Source organism: Halichoerus grypus, chromosome 2, assembly GCF_964656455.1.
Source record: "Halichoerus grypus chromosome 2, mHalGry1.hap1.1, whole genome shotgun sequence".
Taxonomy (NCBI): domain Eukaryota; kingdom Metazoa; phylum Chordata; class Mammalia; order Carnivora; family Phocidae; genus Halichoerus; species Halichoerus grypus.
Window position 1 is genome coordinate 122,919,446 of NC_135713.1, and position 15,557 is coordinate 122,935,002.

The 15,557-nt window shown below is 41.0% G+C and overlaps 1 protein-coding gene across 2 annotated transcripts in view; it reads right to left on the reverse strand.

The window, feature by feature from the left end:
- SMAD5 (SMAD family member 5) overlaps positions 1-12,318 on the reverse strand; it is a 55,236-nt gene extending 42,918 nt beyond the window's left edge. Inside the window, exons 1-2 of one of the 2 annotated variants that reach the window (XM_036114322.2) lie at positions 12,192-12,318; positions 11,151-11,370 (exon numbers count right to left, since the gene is read on the reverse strand). The gene's annotated coding sequence lies outside the window, so the exon portion shown is untranslated. The remainder of the gene's footprint in view (positions 1-11,150; positions 11,371-12,191) is intronic. The other variant, XM_036114320.2, reaches the window with a different exon arrangement.
- Between the last annotated feature and the right edge of the window lie 3,239 nt (positions 12,319-15,557).

Consider the following 15,557-nt stretch of genomic DNA (forward strand, 5'->3'; position numbering starts at 1 on the left):
TATGTTATGTTAACTCCAAGAAAACATGCAATACCTTTGAAAACAGGTTTTCTAGTGACCAAAAGGTTTCATTTTGAATCTCTTACTGAAAAGTTGGTTCAATTTTCCATAGCCGTTTTGCCTTTCACTATATAAAATGAACACCCATTCTCAGTTCAGTCCGCTGTGTACATAACCATTCATATGATTCTTTCCATAGTATCTCTAAACTTATCCTAGTATAGAGAAAAGTCCCAAAAGGCTGTATTTAGTAACTTCAGTCTTTAGAGGTTACATATTGCTGGGCAGTTAAATATGGTCCTCCTCTGTGCTCCCTTTCCTCAATGCTTTCAGAGTCTACTGAGGCACACATATAACCAGTGCTAAACTTCATCTCAGACAAATTGATAATTAAAATATGCCCGTACCTACAATACACAATGGAGAATGGCAGATGCCCTAAGGGTGTATAAAGTGCTAAAAGAAATTCAGGGGATGGCCCTTTGGGCAAGGGAGGAGGGGGACAGACAAGATGGGTGAAGCAGCTTTATCACAGGCATAAAAGTGATTGTAGGTAAAGACACAAAATGTGAGTTTTTATTTGATCTACCAGGATGAGAAAATACTAAATTCAGTTTGCGAGAACACAGGCGGTAGAATTAAACTGGCTGGAAATATACAATAAGGCTATCTATACAGGGATAATAATATATGCATTGTAACACATAAAAACACCAGACTTGAAGTCTAATCACATTTTGCATCTAACGTTTACACCTAACTTTATTTTTTCTATTTTATATAATAAATATCAGTTCTGAGAATTAAATGAGATAAATAAACACTTAACTTAGTGCCTGGCATGGTGCGTACTCTGTACTGTAGTTACTACTGTTGTAATAATCATGAACATCTTGCTATCAGGCCAAGGATTTTAAAAAATATAGCTGAGCTACTTTATTTCAACAAATATACAAAGCCATCTACTTAAATGGTACCATTACTGTATTAAACTTGAAGGAAGAACAAGCAGCAAATTCACTATCACACAGTGCTTTCTTATCGCTTAAAATTTTTCTTCACATTATCATCCTTCTGCCCTCAAGACTGTAGGTCTGAAGAGTGTTCCAATATTACTCCAGGACTGTCATTCAAGCCAGATACCCATCCTGCAAGTTCTGATACTGGTGTTTGTTTCATCTTCCCAAAGGTAGTAAATGGAAGAAATGACAGCAACATAAACAGAAAGGCAGAGTGTATGCCCACGCAATGACAACTACATCACAACTATCACCTGGCCAAAACCAACACTCAAATACCATCGAATGTAAGACACATTCCACTTTCAGAGCTGTTCTAAGGTGAAAAAACTGTAACTACAACTTAGAAGAAATAAGGACATAATGCAGCTTTTTCTTTTGTCCCCTCCCAAAGCCCTTCTCATGCTCCCCATCACTTCCCACCAGTTATCTGTTGCCCTCCTTTCTCTTTTGTTCTCATTTCTTTGACTCTTCTTTCCTGCCTCCTCTTTCTTCATTCCTCATAGCTTCTCCCACATTCTTTACTGCTTCCCTCTGTGCTCTCCTCTAAGTAGAAAGGAAAATGCATTTGACAGTCCAGATATGTGAGACAGTGCCCTACATGAAAACCTGGCTTCTGAGCAGATTCTATTTGTGCCTCTGCCATCCTCATCCTGGGCCATCTAACACACTGCCATTTGCAGCCCAGTTATTTTTTTCTTCAGCAATCTTATTAACAAGTATGTAATCTTTTCACCTTCTCCCCCTCACCCCCCTGTTTTCCAGTTATATTGGGATAATCCTGAAGCTATCCTAAAATACACCACTGGGAATAATACATATTTGTTATTTTTTAAAGGTGATACATTTAATTCCTAAGAAAACAAGGACACTTCAAGGAACTTAACAGAGAATTATTTTCTTTTGCAATAAACATCCCTGAAAAGCTATTTATAACATGTAACATTTATTTAACATTTTTAACATTTTAGTACTTATTTATAAAAAGCCTTATTTCAATAGCATAATCAGGGACAGAAAACAAAGTCTGTTTTCTCTTTTTTTGCTCTTACTGAGGCCATACTAAATCAACATTTTACAATTCTAAATGTCAAAATGAGCCTTTTCCTTAAAAGCCATGTCTTGTTACAGTAATGCAGAGTGGGCTAACCAAGTTAATAAAACAAAAAATACGAACTAAACTGAACATGCCCAAGATACCTTTCAGGGAATTTCTATTTCTAGCTTAAAACCAGAGAAGCCCCCAAAATCTAAAATCCCATTAGGAAATACACAGGACAACCTGTGTAAAGTGAGCCAGTTAATTCTCATCAATATTGCAGTTTGAGTGAATATAATTAAGTCTAGTGATCAAACACTTTGAAACTGAGATTTAGGGAGATCATAAATATAACAGAAAGGAAGAGGAATTATCCCAATATAACTGGAAAACAGAGGGTGAGGGGGAGAAGGTGAAAAGATTACATACTTGTTAATAAGACTGCTGAAGAAGAAATAATCGGGCTGCAAATGGCTAGTGACGGACAAAGTGGAAGGCTTAGCCGGTATACAAAAAAACAGAGCTCTGCCTAGCTCACGGTCCTCCCCCCCCAACCATAGGCACTGCACTACGGTGAAGAAAAGCCTTAAGGATGAGCTGTGGAAAACCGCTCATCATTTTGGCACAAATTTTGGGAACAATTATCACAAGATCAAAATAGGAATATGACAATCTATAATTCACAATATAGTTGGTTTTAAAGGACAAGAATAAGGAAAACCAAGTGTCATTAAGCTAAATGAGGCAAGAAGACACTTAGCCAGTCTGTGAAACAAAAGGGAAAGGCACCACCACAGAATGGATGCCAAACAGGGAAGAATGAATACGAGGCTAGAGTCAGGCTGCTAGAAGAAACCCTATGTGTAGTGCAGAGTTCTAAGCAGAAAGATATGTTCTAAGAGGAATTTTGAAAAGTCAGAAATAACCAAGGAAGAGACTTAATTCAGGGGGGGCAGAGAAGGTAGAGAGAAAACACAGTAGAAATCCAACTATGACGGGAAGACACACCAGCTCAGGGGTACAAAGCCATGATAGCAATGGCAGCAGAGACAGAAAATGATGAGATGTGATGGGCACTACAAATAAACAATCAAGAGGACTTGGTGACCACCCACAACAGAAACAAGGGCAAGCAAGAGAGGTAAAGGTTTAAAAGCTAAAAAGTAAAGACATCACTTACCTAAAAAGGGCAATTCTAGTTACAGCCAAGACGAGGCAAGAAAGTGTTGGTGAAGGGCTGGCTTTAAGGGAGTAAAAGCACTGAGACACCTCCAAGGAGATGTGAAATTAAAGCTCAAGAGAGACAGAATATGTAGATTTGGAGGATCATACGACTAGAAGTGAGATGAATCTATGAGAGTAGATGTTTCATTTATTCACAATTTACTGGGTCTAATAAACCAGGAACTCAGCCTGAAAAAAACACTATCTGTAATCTCAAAGATCTTAAAGAATAATGGAAAAAAGAGAAGGTGCTACAAAGAACTTCTTATGCTAGTTAGCACACCACTTAATTTTCTTTCCTTATGATAACCAACAAAGATGGGGCATTAAAATAGAGTGAAAAAAAAAGGGGGTGCCTGGGTGGCTCAGTCAGTTAAGCGTCCGACTCTTGATTTCAGCTCAGGTCATGATCTCAGGGTCGTGAGATCGAACCCTGTGTTGGGCTCTGTGCTGGAGCCTGCTTCAGATTCTCTCTCCCTCTGCGTTCTGCCCCCCACTAGCTCATGTGTGCTCACTCTCAAAATAAAAAATAATAATAATAATTAAATTAAAAAGAGTAAAATACATATACAGCAAGCACAGAAGGCCAGTAATTGAGCAGGCAGGAATGTGTGCTACTTCTTACGTCAGAACCTGGAGGTACTTAAGAATAAAACTATGAACCTACTGTCTGCTATCACCTTGGCCTTTTATAGTCTACCTCTGGTTTATGAAGACCTGACTGTATAACCCTCTCAATTAAAGTATTTTGTCATTTCTTAGAGAAATGACCTCAGAGCTAGAAAGAAAACCAGGATAACAATAAGACCAAGAAATCCTTGTGTGTTAAGTTCCCTGAAACTCTTTCGAGAAACTACAAACTATCAATTAGACAATAATGCAGAGTACCTAATAAATACAAAGAAAAACAGTGGTATCTAGCTATAAATGAAAACAATGTAAAATTAAGAAACATTATACATTACAAAAGGATCTAACACATTACAAAACACAGACACACACACACACACACACACACACTAATTCTATTTCAGCTCAAGCATCCCTTCTTCAGGGAAGCCTTCCTAGACGCTGCTGTGTAGATAAAATCCCCCTATTATATACTCTTAATGCATGCATCACATACCTCTACTTTGTAGCACTTAACATACCTATATTTTTTACATTTAACTGTCCAGCCCCGAAAGAGTGCAAATTCTGCAAGACCATAAATGAGAGGAACCATATCTATTTTCACTTATTGCTATAAGCCCTGTGATACATATGCTCAAGAAATATTTCTTTTAATTAATGAAAGAGAATGTGCTAAAAAGCTTTTGAAAGGACCTTAGCTGAAGGGTTGGGGTACTTCTTACTTTCTGCCTCATACAATTCTGTACTTTTTAAAACAAACGTATTTCTTGTATAGTCAGGGGAAAAAACAAATTTCAAACCAAAGCCCAGCTGCACTTCAGCCATATTAAAATTCTTACTAAAGAGGGGATTTACAAGAGACATTCATATTTCAAAAGAATTCTCTCCACTCTATCTAGGATTATACAAATTTGGAGGCTGAAATTTAAGAAAAATCAATGAGAAACTAGGGGCAAACACCTTCTGCTCCCAATTCATCCTTCAAAAGCATTTATCTTCCTATACTGGAATGTCTTTTGTACCTCAGAGATTTTACAAATGCCATTCTCTGCCTGAGCCACTTTCCTCAAGCCTCAACCACTAATTTCCAAGCTCTCTCATCATTCAGACTTCAACTTCAGCTGTCATCCCAGAGACCTTCCCCAATCACCCATAATCCTATATAAAGTAGATTTCCCCCAATCCCTAATCCAATACTGTGTTCATTTCCTTCACGCTATGAACCAATGTGTAATTATTTGTTGACTTACTTGATTTTTTCTCTCCCACTAGAATGTAATCTTTAAGAAACAACACTAAGCATATTCAGAGAACTTGTTAAATGTATTCAAGTAATTCATTCAAAAAGTATATTTTTTGAAGTAGCATTCTAGGAGCTGGGAATACACACATGAATAAAGGGGACCAAAACCTTTGTCCTCATGTGGCGTTACACTCTAGTGGAGGGAGACAGAAAAAAGACAATAAATAAGTGATTAGTATAGTTTGTTAGGTGAAAAGTGCTATGGAGAAAAATAAAGCAGAGGAAGGTAAACGGGAAGTGCTGTGGGAGAGGTGTGATTTTAAATAGGGTGGCTGTGCTGGGCCTCACTTGAGTAAGCACCAACAGAGTCAAAACTTGAAGGAAATAGGAGCAAACCAGGCAGGTATCTGTGGAAAACCATGGCAGGCAAAGGCAACAGGCAATGTAAAGGTCCCAAGGTGGGAGCATGTCTGGCACACTCTGGGAACTGCAAGACCAGTATAGCCTGAAAATAAAGTGAACAAGGAGGGGAAATAAGAAATGGGGTTAAACAGGTAAGAGACCTGCATATAAGGGCACTGGCTGTAAGTCAAATGAGGACCCATCTGAGAGCTCTCTGATGGAGACATGACAGTTTCTGACTAACATTATTAAAGAATTACTCTGGCTGATGTGCTGAGAATCAACAGCAAGGGTTTTAAAAGTGGGAGACCAGTTCAGAGCTGCAGTCAGCTAGGTGAGAGATGATAATGGCTTAGACCAGAGTGATGGCAGTTGGGTGCTGAGAAGTAGACAACTTCACATACATTTCAGAGAATAGTAAGTTTCCTGATGGAAAAGATATGGGGAATGTGAGAACAGAAGAGTCAACAATGATTCCAAGGTGTCAGCACCGACTGCTGGAAGAACAGGATTTGCCATCAACTGATTTGGGGTAAGGCTGATAGCAAAGCTAAAGGAAGATAAGGCGTTACATTTTACATACATTAAATGTATGAATGAAATGTTATTAAGCTTTACCAGGCTTCCATTTCAAATGAAATCATATTAACATCAAAAACCCAAAGATCCTGTTCTTACCTCAAGCTACTTGAGTAGGACCTCTTAACCAACTCCTATAAAGACATACACAAACCACCTTCCACACTTACCCCCAGACACACACACACACACACACACACACACAGGGCTCATGCCCAGACTTGACTTTTCAATTCATTGAAACAGCTCCCTCACTTTCTGCTCCAACACCTCTCTGCTTCAATCCAAAATAAAAGGCAAGCAACCAATCCAAAAATCTCACCCAACACTGTTAGCCAAAACAGAACCTGCTGAGCATATCAACCCACACAAATAAATGCCCATATGGGTCACAACCCACCATAATCTCAGCCAACCCTGTAGAAAAGAATTATGGATGGAGATTCTAAAGAAAGAAATTTCTCATAACCATCCCACAAAATTCAGATTCATTAGGTTTGAGATTAGGGCCCTACCTCCCACCATTTTAACAAGAGTCCCAGATCTGCAGCAGGTTGGAGAACCAAAGCCCTTAGGATCACCTGCAATGGAAGAAAGTCACTTGCATATATATATATATATATATATATATATATACACACACACACACACACACACACACACACACACACTTGCATATATATACATATATCTCCAAGGGTAACATTTTTGTGGCTGGTGGGGGTAAAGCTTTAAAAATATCCTTCCCTATGGTTCTAATATCAATAGTAGTCACCACTACTGTCAAACCAATCCCAGATCCAGACATACAATTATTAAAACATGTAAGCCACATCCATGGCAACAGGCAGAGAGGAGAAACCAGGAGCAAGTTTGCCTACAAGCTTTCCTAGATTCAGAAATACCATTCTTTATGGGAACATCTATAAGGAAGAGGGGCTACAATTACATGGGCACCAAAACAACTTTCAGTAGAGAAACACTTCAATCTCCACTTCTCCCAATCATGGCTCTCAATTTCCAAAGATATCAAAAGTTCTCATAGTGGATTTCACAGCCATTCAGGAGCTGAACTCATGTTCCCTGACACTTCTCACGGAATAATCCTACATAGTCTCTCTTTGTGCCCACACAAGTCTCTCTTTTTTTATCTCCCACATCCAGACTTTTGTTTCCCAGTTTTTAATCACTCTTTAAACTTCACCTGCTCCTCTAAGTCCTCTAATTAAGCAGAGCCTGATCTAGATGTATACTCACCCCCACAGAGCCTGCAAGATTTCCTATATTACTACCAGATGTGTTGGAGTATACTTGTACAGGCTTGTAGGCACAGGAATAGACACAGAGCTGGTCAATCATTATAGTGCTTTCCTTTAAATTATAAAATCGTCAAGGGCAGATACCAAATCATTACACTATAAAATGGTCTCAGGAGCACAAAGCACTAACCTGCGTACACGATGCTTTAGGAAGATGTTCTCAAGATACCTCATGTGCACCCCAGAACTCAAGTCACATAGAAGAAAAGGGAGCAAATATGGCTCTGGGTACCTTTTTGGCTCCTGTTGCCACTCATTTATACACTTCCACCTCAAAAAAGTGGAAATAGTGAGTTAAGCAGGCACTCGCTTAAGTGGGCACAGAGATGTAAATAAAGGGAAAGAGAAGACTAGCTTTGAAATATTTCTGTAGTACCCCCTTTCCTGGGAACATACAAACCAGAATAACTAGATCTCAAGTTATACAGCCTACCAGATAGGATGCAAGACAGATCCTAACACATCATGAAAACAGAATTGAACAAAACAAAACTTGCCTTGAAAGCACCAGTCATATTCTGAGATCATAGTTAAATTTGAAAAGTGTAAGACACTTCTCAGAACCCCAGGTGCTATGCTCAGAGAAAGGTGGGATGGTGACACCCGTTTTGTTCTTACTGTTATTTTCAGCAATAACAAAACATACACAGAAATCAAAAGGAAAAACCTAGTTAGACTCTCACAACACATCAAACCATTGTCAAATTTTCATAGAGTATACTAGTCTGTAAACTGTATATACATTATAGACAGAGACTGGTATACCACAAAATTCAAGAGCAAAACCTGTTTACAAAATGTACTTTAACACTAGCTTCCAAAAGTCAATTACAATTATAGTACTGCCCATAGAGAACTGTCTAATAAAGAATTCTTTCTTCTAAAATACTATCACAACTAAGTTAGGGAATACTACAATAAAAGCAGGAAGAAAAGTCACTGAAACCGCCTCTCTACTATGATAGGGCCAAAATTTTCTCCACCTAGCTGCCCAAAGCAAAACAAAAGAAAAAAACAAAAACAAAACAAACAAAAAAAATCACCAAAACTAAAAAGTTAGGAACTAGACGATTATTTCTGAAAAACCTACTATGTAATTATACCATCTTTTCAAACTTGTAAAACAATAAAATTTTAGAATATGAAGATGACATATGAAAATGGGAGATGTCCTAACAACAATCTAAATCTTAACAATTCTTCAAAAAGAACTGTACATCTTAAACTTCCAACTAGTAAACATACCTCTCAGATTCACAGTTCTAGACAATAGCAATAAACTGGATAATCTAGCACTAAAAATTCCAGTTCTATTATTCTATTAGCTTTGGAAGTATAAAAACAAGGTATGAGAAGACATGGACAGCCGTCCTGGGGTCGTGCATCATCTTTTTTGGTGGGAAAGCACCCTACCTCTGTGCAGCCTTCTTGAGTCCTATCCTTCCAGATAACTCTCTCTTCTCTAGAATATTCGGACTGGTAGAGATAAAAATCATCTCTCAGGCTGCGACTGTCCTTTATAAAAGGAAATTTTCTTCACCGTCTTTGACCTTATGAGTAGACTGGCAAATCCACTGGATGTAAGGCAGTGGCAACACCTGAAGAAATGAACTATTTTGGCTTCTTCTTTGTGCTTAGTATGACACACACACACACACACACACACACACACACGACAGGGAACACGGACGCTCCAGAAGAAAACAGTGTAGAATGATAAACCAAAGGAATAAAGGTGGCTATATCTTAAAGTATACTCAAGCAGGCTCTGAAATTCACCCAAATGTGTGGCTCAGTGCCTAAACCAACATATACATCTGGTAATAATAAACACTGATAAGTCATAAACAAAAAGGGCTTTCTTAATTCAAAAACTCTAGAAACTACTGGTAACATTAAAATTTACATAAAATACTATCAAACAATATGTGTGAAACAGATTTTTTTAGATAGTATTTGTATTTCAACTTAAATTACTAAGATGAAAAACTGGTATTTTACTGCCTAGTCTTCAAAACACTAAGAAGCCAGTATCTTTGATTTGACCAAGTTACAAATCTGTTTTCAGTAGACAGAGAAAACATATTGCCTCTGTTTAACGCAAAGGACAAAAAAGATCATCACTGCAAATCATAATGTTTGGGTTCATGATGCAAACAGGAAACAGACAGGCTGCCCAGGTATAATTATGGTTATAGTGTAATGTGCCTTCAGGTTCAGCCAAGAATTAAAACCCAGTGAAGAGTAAGCAGAATTTACTTGCCTCTACCTTGCTGCAGAAGGGAACTTTTAATAATACTTCCAGCAACATGTTACATAACCAACAGTAAACAACAATCTGATTCAAACCTCATTAGTAACAACATTCTGCCACTGTGTCCTACTGAAATTAATAGCTGACTTTGCCAGGGGGAAAAGAAATGCAACAGGTATCAATCTACCCATTTCTGTGGCGCCTACCTAAGTGAACCAGACAAGTAGATAATACCACCAAATCTGCACAGAATCTACAAAAATATTTTATTCTTCTCTCTTCCCCAGTTCACTGCTGGCTTTCCTCCTTTTTACCAGACTGTATCATATGGATGCTTTTAAAATCTAAGAGGAAAGTGAACTGAGGAGGTTCACCTAACTTTTACTGTCTATTTTAGCTATTTCAGATCTGAAAGAAATGGAAGGATAAATGATGAGTGAATTTTTGTAACAAAGATACACAGTAACATTTATGCAATAAAAACAGCTATGTGAAAAAGGCACGCTGACTGAGGGATCCGCAATATAGAGGGAAAGAGAGGAGGATGTAACCATGCAAACATTCAAAACAAAACTTAAATTTTAAAAATCCAAAACGTATTAGGTACCACCTTTGTGAAGTTTAAATTTTGTTAAATTGTCTCTTATGAGTTGTTCCGTATTCTTGTAATTATGTACCACCTTTGTGAAGTTTAAATTTTGTTAAATTGTCTCTTATGAGTTGTTCCCTATTCTTGTAATCTCAGGGTTCACCGCAGAGGGGAAAAAATAGCTACCAAAGAAGGAGTAAAAGAAAAAAAAAAAGAATTTGTACAAATCTGTAAATAATCCCTTACTTACTAAATTTGGAACACACGAATTTCCTAAGAGCATTCTGATCAATACGTGTGAAACTGTCACATTGTGTCTAGGTATTGTTTTCCTTACAACAGCCACCACCACAGTGACATCTAGCAGAAACTTCACCCTACTTGCAATGTCACTAAATTTACTGGGACTAAGGTTTTTGAGCCTTTTAGGTTTCAAATTAAAATTCAAAACTCACTCTGGGCAATTCAGGTACTCTAAGGAAATGCAAGTACTCTGGTTTTTAAGAACTTAAATTTAATTTTTAAAACAGCAACTCAAGCACCCTTTCCTCTCAACTTCTGTGAAGCCAAGCCGCAACCTCCACCTACCCAGCCTTTGTTGCTAGATAAGAACACTTTTGGTAGTGCTAGGCAACACGCATGATGTGACAAATCCAACCAGACTTCAAAACTTTTTCCACAGAAAGATAAGGTAAACAAGATATACTTAGCACCACACCCATTTAAACGCACAAGCAGCCAGGAATGTTTCCCCCCCCCCCCCCCCCTTCTAGACCTCCAGCTGGTCAGGAAACAATGTCTCTGCAATCAAGATAGTGATCTGGCCCAGGGTGTTCAGGCATTCCTCACCTCCAGGATGGCCTACAGCTCCATTCTCCAATGCCATCAAAACCAGAATTGGAACATTTTGTTAGGAATCGGGCACACGTCCAAATACCCGGGCTATCCTCGCCCCAGTTCTTTTTGCAACCGAAATCTGGTTTTGGCTACTGAGCATGCTCCAACTTAAGACAGGCGCCACATGGGAGTTTTCAAAGCTTAGGCTCCAAACTCCACGTAATAGCAGCAGCTGAAAGGGGAAGAGAGGGAAAAGGGAGGGGGAAGGGGAGAGACCGGAATATGAATTTGAGTACTGATACTAAAGTGAAAGACCGGGCAGAGACCGAATATGATGAAGGCAAACAGGGACGGCTTGGCATTCTCCTTGCACCAATGCAGAAGTTTACAAGAAAGGACAAGAAATCTTTGCAATGGTGAAAACTAGCACGGCAAGTGGCAGAAACCAGGTCTAACTACCAGCTGAGTGCAGTAGCAGGGCACAAGTGCCCAGAGTGTAATTCCCACCGATAAGCGTGGATCCTTATCTCTGAAACACAAAGCGACGGCGGCACGGATTCATCAAGCCATTGGACAGCTTTGCAGGGTAGCAGATCACACCGCTCGACCCAGCACGGCGATCCTACCAGGGGTGTGACTGAGGGTGGTGCTTAGATGAGGTACAACAACCCGCTCCTCCGGACCCAAGCGGGGCCGGGAATCTCCCCCACCCCACCCCACCCCCGCCCCGAGGGCGTCCGGAGCGCCTCCCTCCAGAGTCCGGGCGGCAACGGCAGCGCAGGGACCAAGGCCAGCCTCGAGACGCCCCCGGCCGCAGTAAGGCCTCCGCAGCCGGACGGGCCGCCCCATCCTCGGCCGCTCGAACCTCTGCAGGCCGGGACTCGGCCTACCTCCCGCCCCGCAGGCCCGGGCGGTTTCCGTTCCGCCCGCGGCCCAACGCCCCCGCCTCGGCCCGACTCCAGCAGCCACTGGGGCCTGAGGGGGAGCCGCGTCCCGGAAGAAGCTGCAGCCCCCAGCCCGGCTCGCCCGCCCCGGGGCCCCACACTCACTCACCCGCCGGCTGGACGCACTCCCCCGGCGCCGTCGCTGCGCTTCCCCTCAGTGCAACTTTATTAGCAGCTCGGCCGCGGGACACGCGCACGGCGCCCGCTCGCCCAGGACCCGGATGAGGGAGGGAAGGAGCCGGGGAGGACGCCGCTGGAGTCCGCGCATGCGCGCGAGAGGCCGAGTGACCGCTGCGGGGCCGGAGGGAAGGAAGCCCTGGCGCTTGGCTCCGTGCGGCCAAGCCTGGCTTCCGATCCGCCCGAGGCTCTTGTGGCAATGGCCAGGCCCAGGCGTGGGAGTCCGTGAGCTCCCACCGCCACGATGGCCGCTAGTAGTCTCCACTAACCAAAGCAACCCACGTTGTAAGAAAATAAAACTACTGCCCTTGATAGGGACAATTGCAGATTTTCTCAATCATATAAACACTGTAGAAAAATCTTCAGACGCAACTTTGCTACTTTTATTGATTTTTTGAGTAACTATATAACTCTGAGAGAATCCTCTCTTTATGAAAACTAGCTTCAAAACAAACTTCTGAGCAGCAATCCTAGAACCCCTTCTGTATGGAAATCTTGGGAGTCTCGGCTCTCCCCCAACCCCGCTGGCAGGGCCTGCACTTGGAGTTTCCCGAATTAGGACTGTCCGTGTATTGCGAGATCAACCCCAATAGTTCAAGATACACACACCCTCTGGACAGGTGAGGCCACTGAGTTGCCCAAAGTTCACCTGTAGGCTGGTATCCCTCCACTCCGCCTCCTGCGGCAAGAACCTAAGTCTCTTCCTTAGTGTTTGGGGGTCTTCTCCTTGCTCTTTTCCTTAAGTTCCCCCGAAGCGTCAGCATTTCCCAGAATGTGATAGTGGCACCACGTAGGGTGTCCAGTTGGAAGAGTACTAGTGAAGAAAACCTTTTAAATAATTTTGTTCTCATTTTAAAAGTTCAACCCGGGTTTTCCAGTACTCCACGGTAGGTTTCCTTTTTCAGCCAATTAATCTAAGTAAAAATCAAAATTGGAGTCACTTCCAAATCTTCTCCCTCATAGCCTAATTCTATCCATCATGAAATCTTATTAACTCTACCTTCAAAATATATGCCAAATCTGATTTCTCACTGCTTTCTATTATCACCTCCACGGCCTGAGCCAGCATCCTCTCACACAAATGGACAACTGCTCTTTTGCTCGGGGCTCCAGCAGTTTGTTCCCACAGTGAAAAGACTAAGTAGATGTTGCACAAGTGTCTGCATGAGAGGTGGCCATTTCCAATGGGACAGTGGCCTGGTGAGGAAGTGCAGTGGGCCAGGGTGGAGAACCAGACAGTGCATATTCTGATCACAGGGGCAGCTGCTGATCCACTCCAGCCAACTGCCACCATGGGGAAATGAAATAAGGGGCAGTGTTGGCAGATCTTCTGATTTTTCAAAAACAGCTGGAAATCTGGATGTTAATGCAAAAAAAATCTCACTTTTATATGCTTAGCCACTTCTTTCATTCTTTCTCACTTTTTCTCCCTTTCTCAGACATTCAGGAGGCCAATCCTATACAAGCCAAGCAAAACAAATCCATGGTCCCGATTTAGCCTATTGACCATTGGTGTGCAGTTTCAGGTCTACATCTTAAACCTCTTTACTACATCATAAATTTTGTGAAAGTAAAGTCTGTGTACTTTAACTCTTTGTCACACTCACTGATTATTTGTTGGTAATTCAGAAGTTTCCAGTCCTTGGAAGGCACATATTTCTGGAGCCTGCATGGGTTTACAACTCCCAGAAGTGCCCATAACCCTGCCTTGGAGGGTGCCTTTTTTTTTTTTTTTTTCCAGAACTAAATGTTTGCAGAGTGTTTTGTTGAACATTATAAGACATAACAATTTGGTTTAAGTATTTTGTGTACTAGAGCCATTCCACACTTCAAATAGCTAGTAAAATCCTCCCCCAAACCATTTGCTGTCTTGCAGTCACTGCATAATATGCAAGGAACAATTTGTGATTGCAGGGCTCCTATGAATGCTCACATTGATCATCTCAAAGCCAACAGTTTTGTTTCCTGAACTATGAGTTCACGTACTGATCAAAGCAACCAGAGACTCCAACCTCTCCAAGTTGCTCTGTGGGCTCAGCTTAGGTCTGAAGTTGGAAGAGGTAACATAGAAGGAGGAAGAAAAACTTTAAGAGCACAAAAGATGCCTCCCAAAGAACGGAGGAATTGCCCAGACTCAAAGGATAGAGAAAATCAGACAGATCACTAAATGCCTAGATAGTCGAAAAGATTATCAAACAGTCAATGAACTGGCATGTCGGAGCCCTAGGAATGGAGTAAGGAAGTTCCTATTTTTGACAATCAAATGGATTCTAAAAACAAATGTAGAATGGGATGATCTGAACAAGTAGATATAGTCTCCGTGGGACATCAAAATAGTTAAACTGATTTTTCAGTTTAGCATTCCCCCATGAGAATCAGATAAAAGCAGCTTCAATTCTCAATCTTGCTTTATTTGTAAAGAAACCTATTTCTGGATAATATAGGCCAGTGCCTCTCAATGAGGGGTGACTGTGCCCTCCTCCCGGGGAACATTTGGCAATGTTTGAAAATAATTGTGACTGTCGCATCTAGGAGGGTGGTGCTAATAGCATTTACTGGGTGGAGGCCAGAGAAGCTGCTAAATTCTTTGCAATACACAGGACAGCCTCCTTCTACCAAGAGTTATCTAGCCCAAAACGTCAATCGTGCTGAGGTTGAGAAACCCTGTTTGAAGTCCCAAATAGGCTTTCCTTAATTGAGTTGATGTTTAGGGAAAAAGTGAGCCTTTTCTTTGGATTTTTCCAAAAATAAATAAAAATAATTGTTTTAGTTATTCATTAGGTAGAACAAATCAGCCTTAATGTTTAGCCCTACTCCCACCTTGAATTTTCCAGAACCAAAGAGAAGGTAATTTTCAGGAAAGATGGGACCATATAAGGAACATGAAGAACTGGAATAATTAACTCAGTCTTCCCATATTCTTAATTTTTAATTTAAAATTTAGGGTAATTGAGGCAAATTGGTTTTGGTGTCAGTATCCTTAATAAATATGTCAATTCCATTCTTTGCTATAGCTCTGAAGATTCTCCCTTAACAGCCAGTGCACACCCAGTAGAATTGGAAGAATGTGATGACGTCTGGAGGAGTCACCCAGTGTGGAAGGATCGGTGAACGACCACAGAGATCCATAAAGGGTCCTACCTAGTAGCCACCTCAAAGACTCCCACTTCCTGAGACAGTCATGGCAAGTGGAATGAGAGGAAGAAATGTCTGAGTTTGAGTGACTCCTCTGGACAGTGTCCTAGAAACGATAAAGCTAACTTCCCAAGTTCTAAACATTCTGTACCTGTTCTTAAGT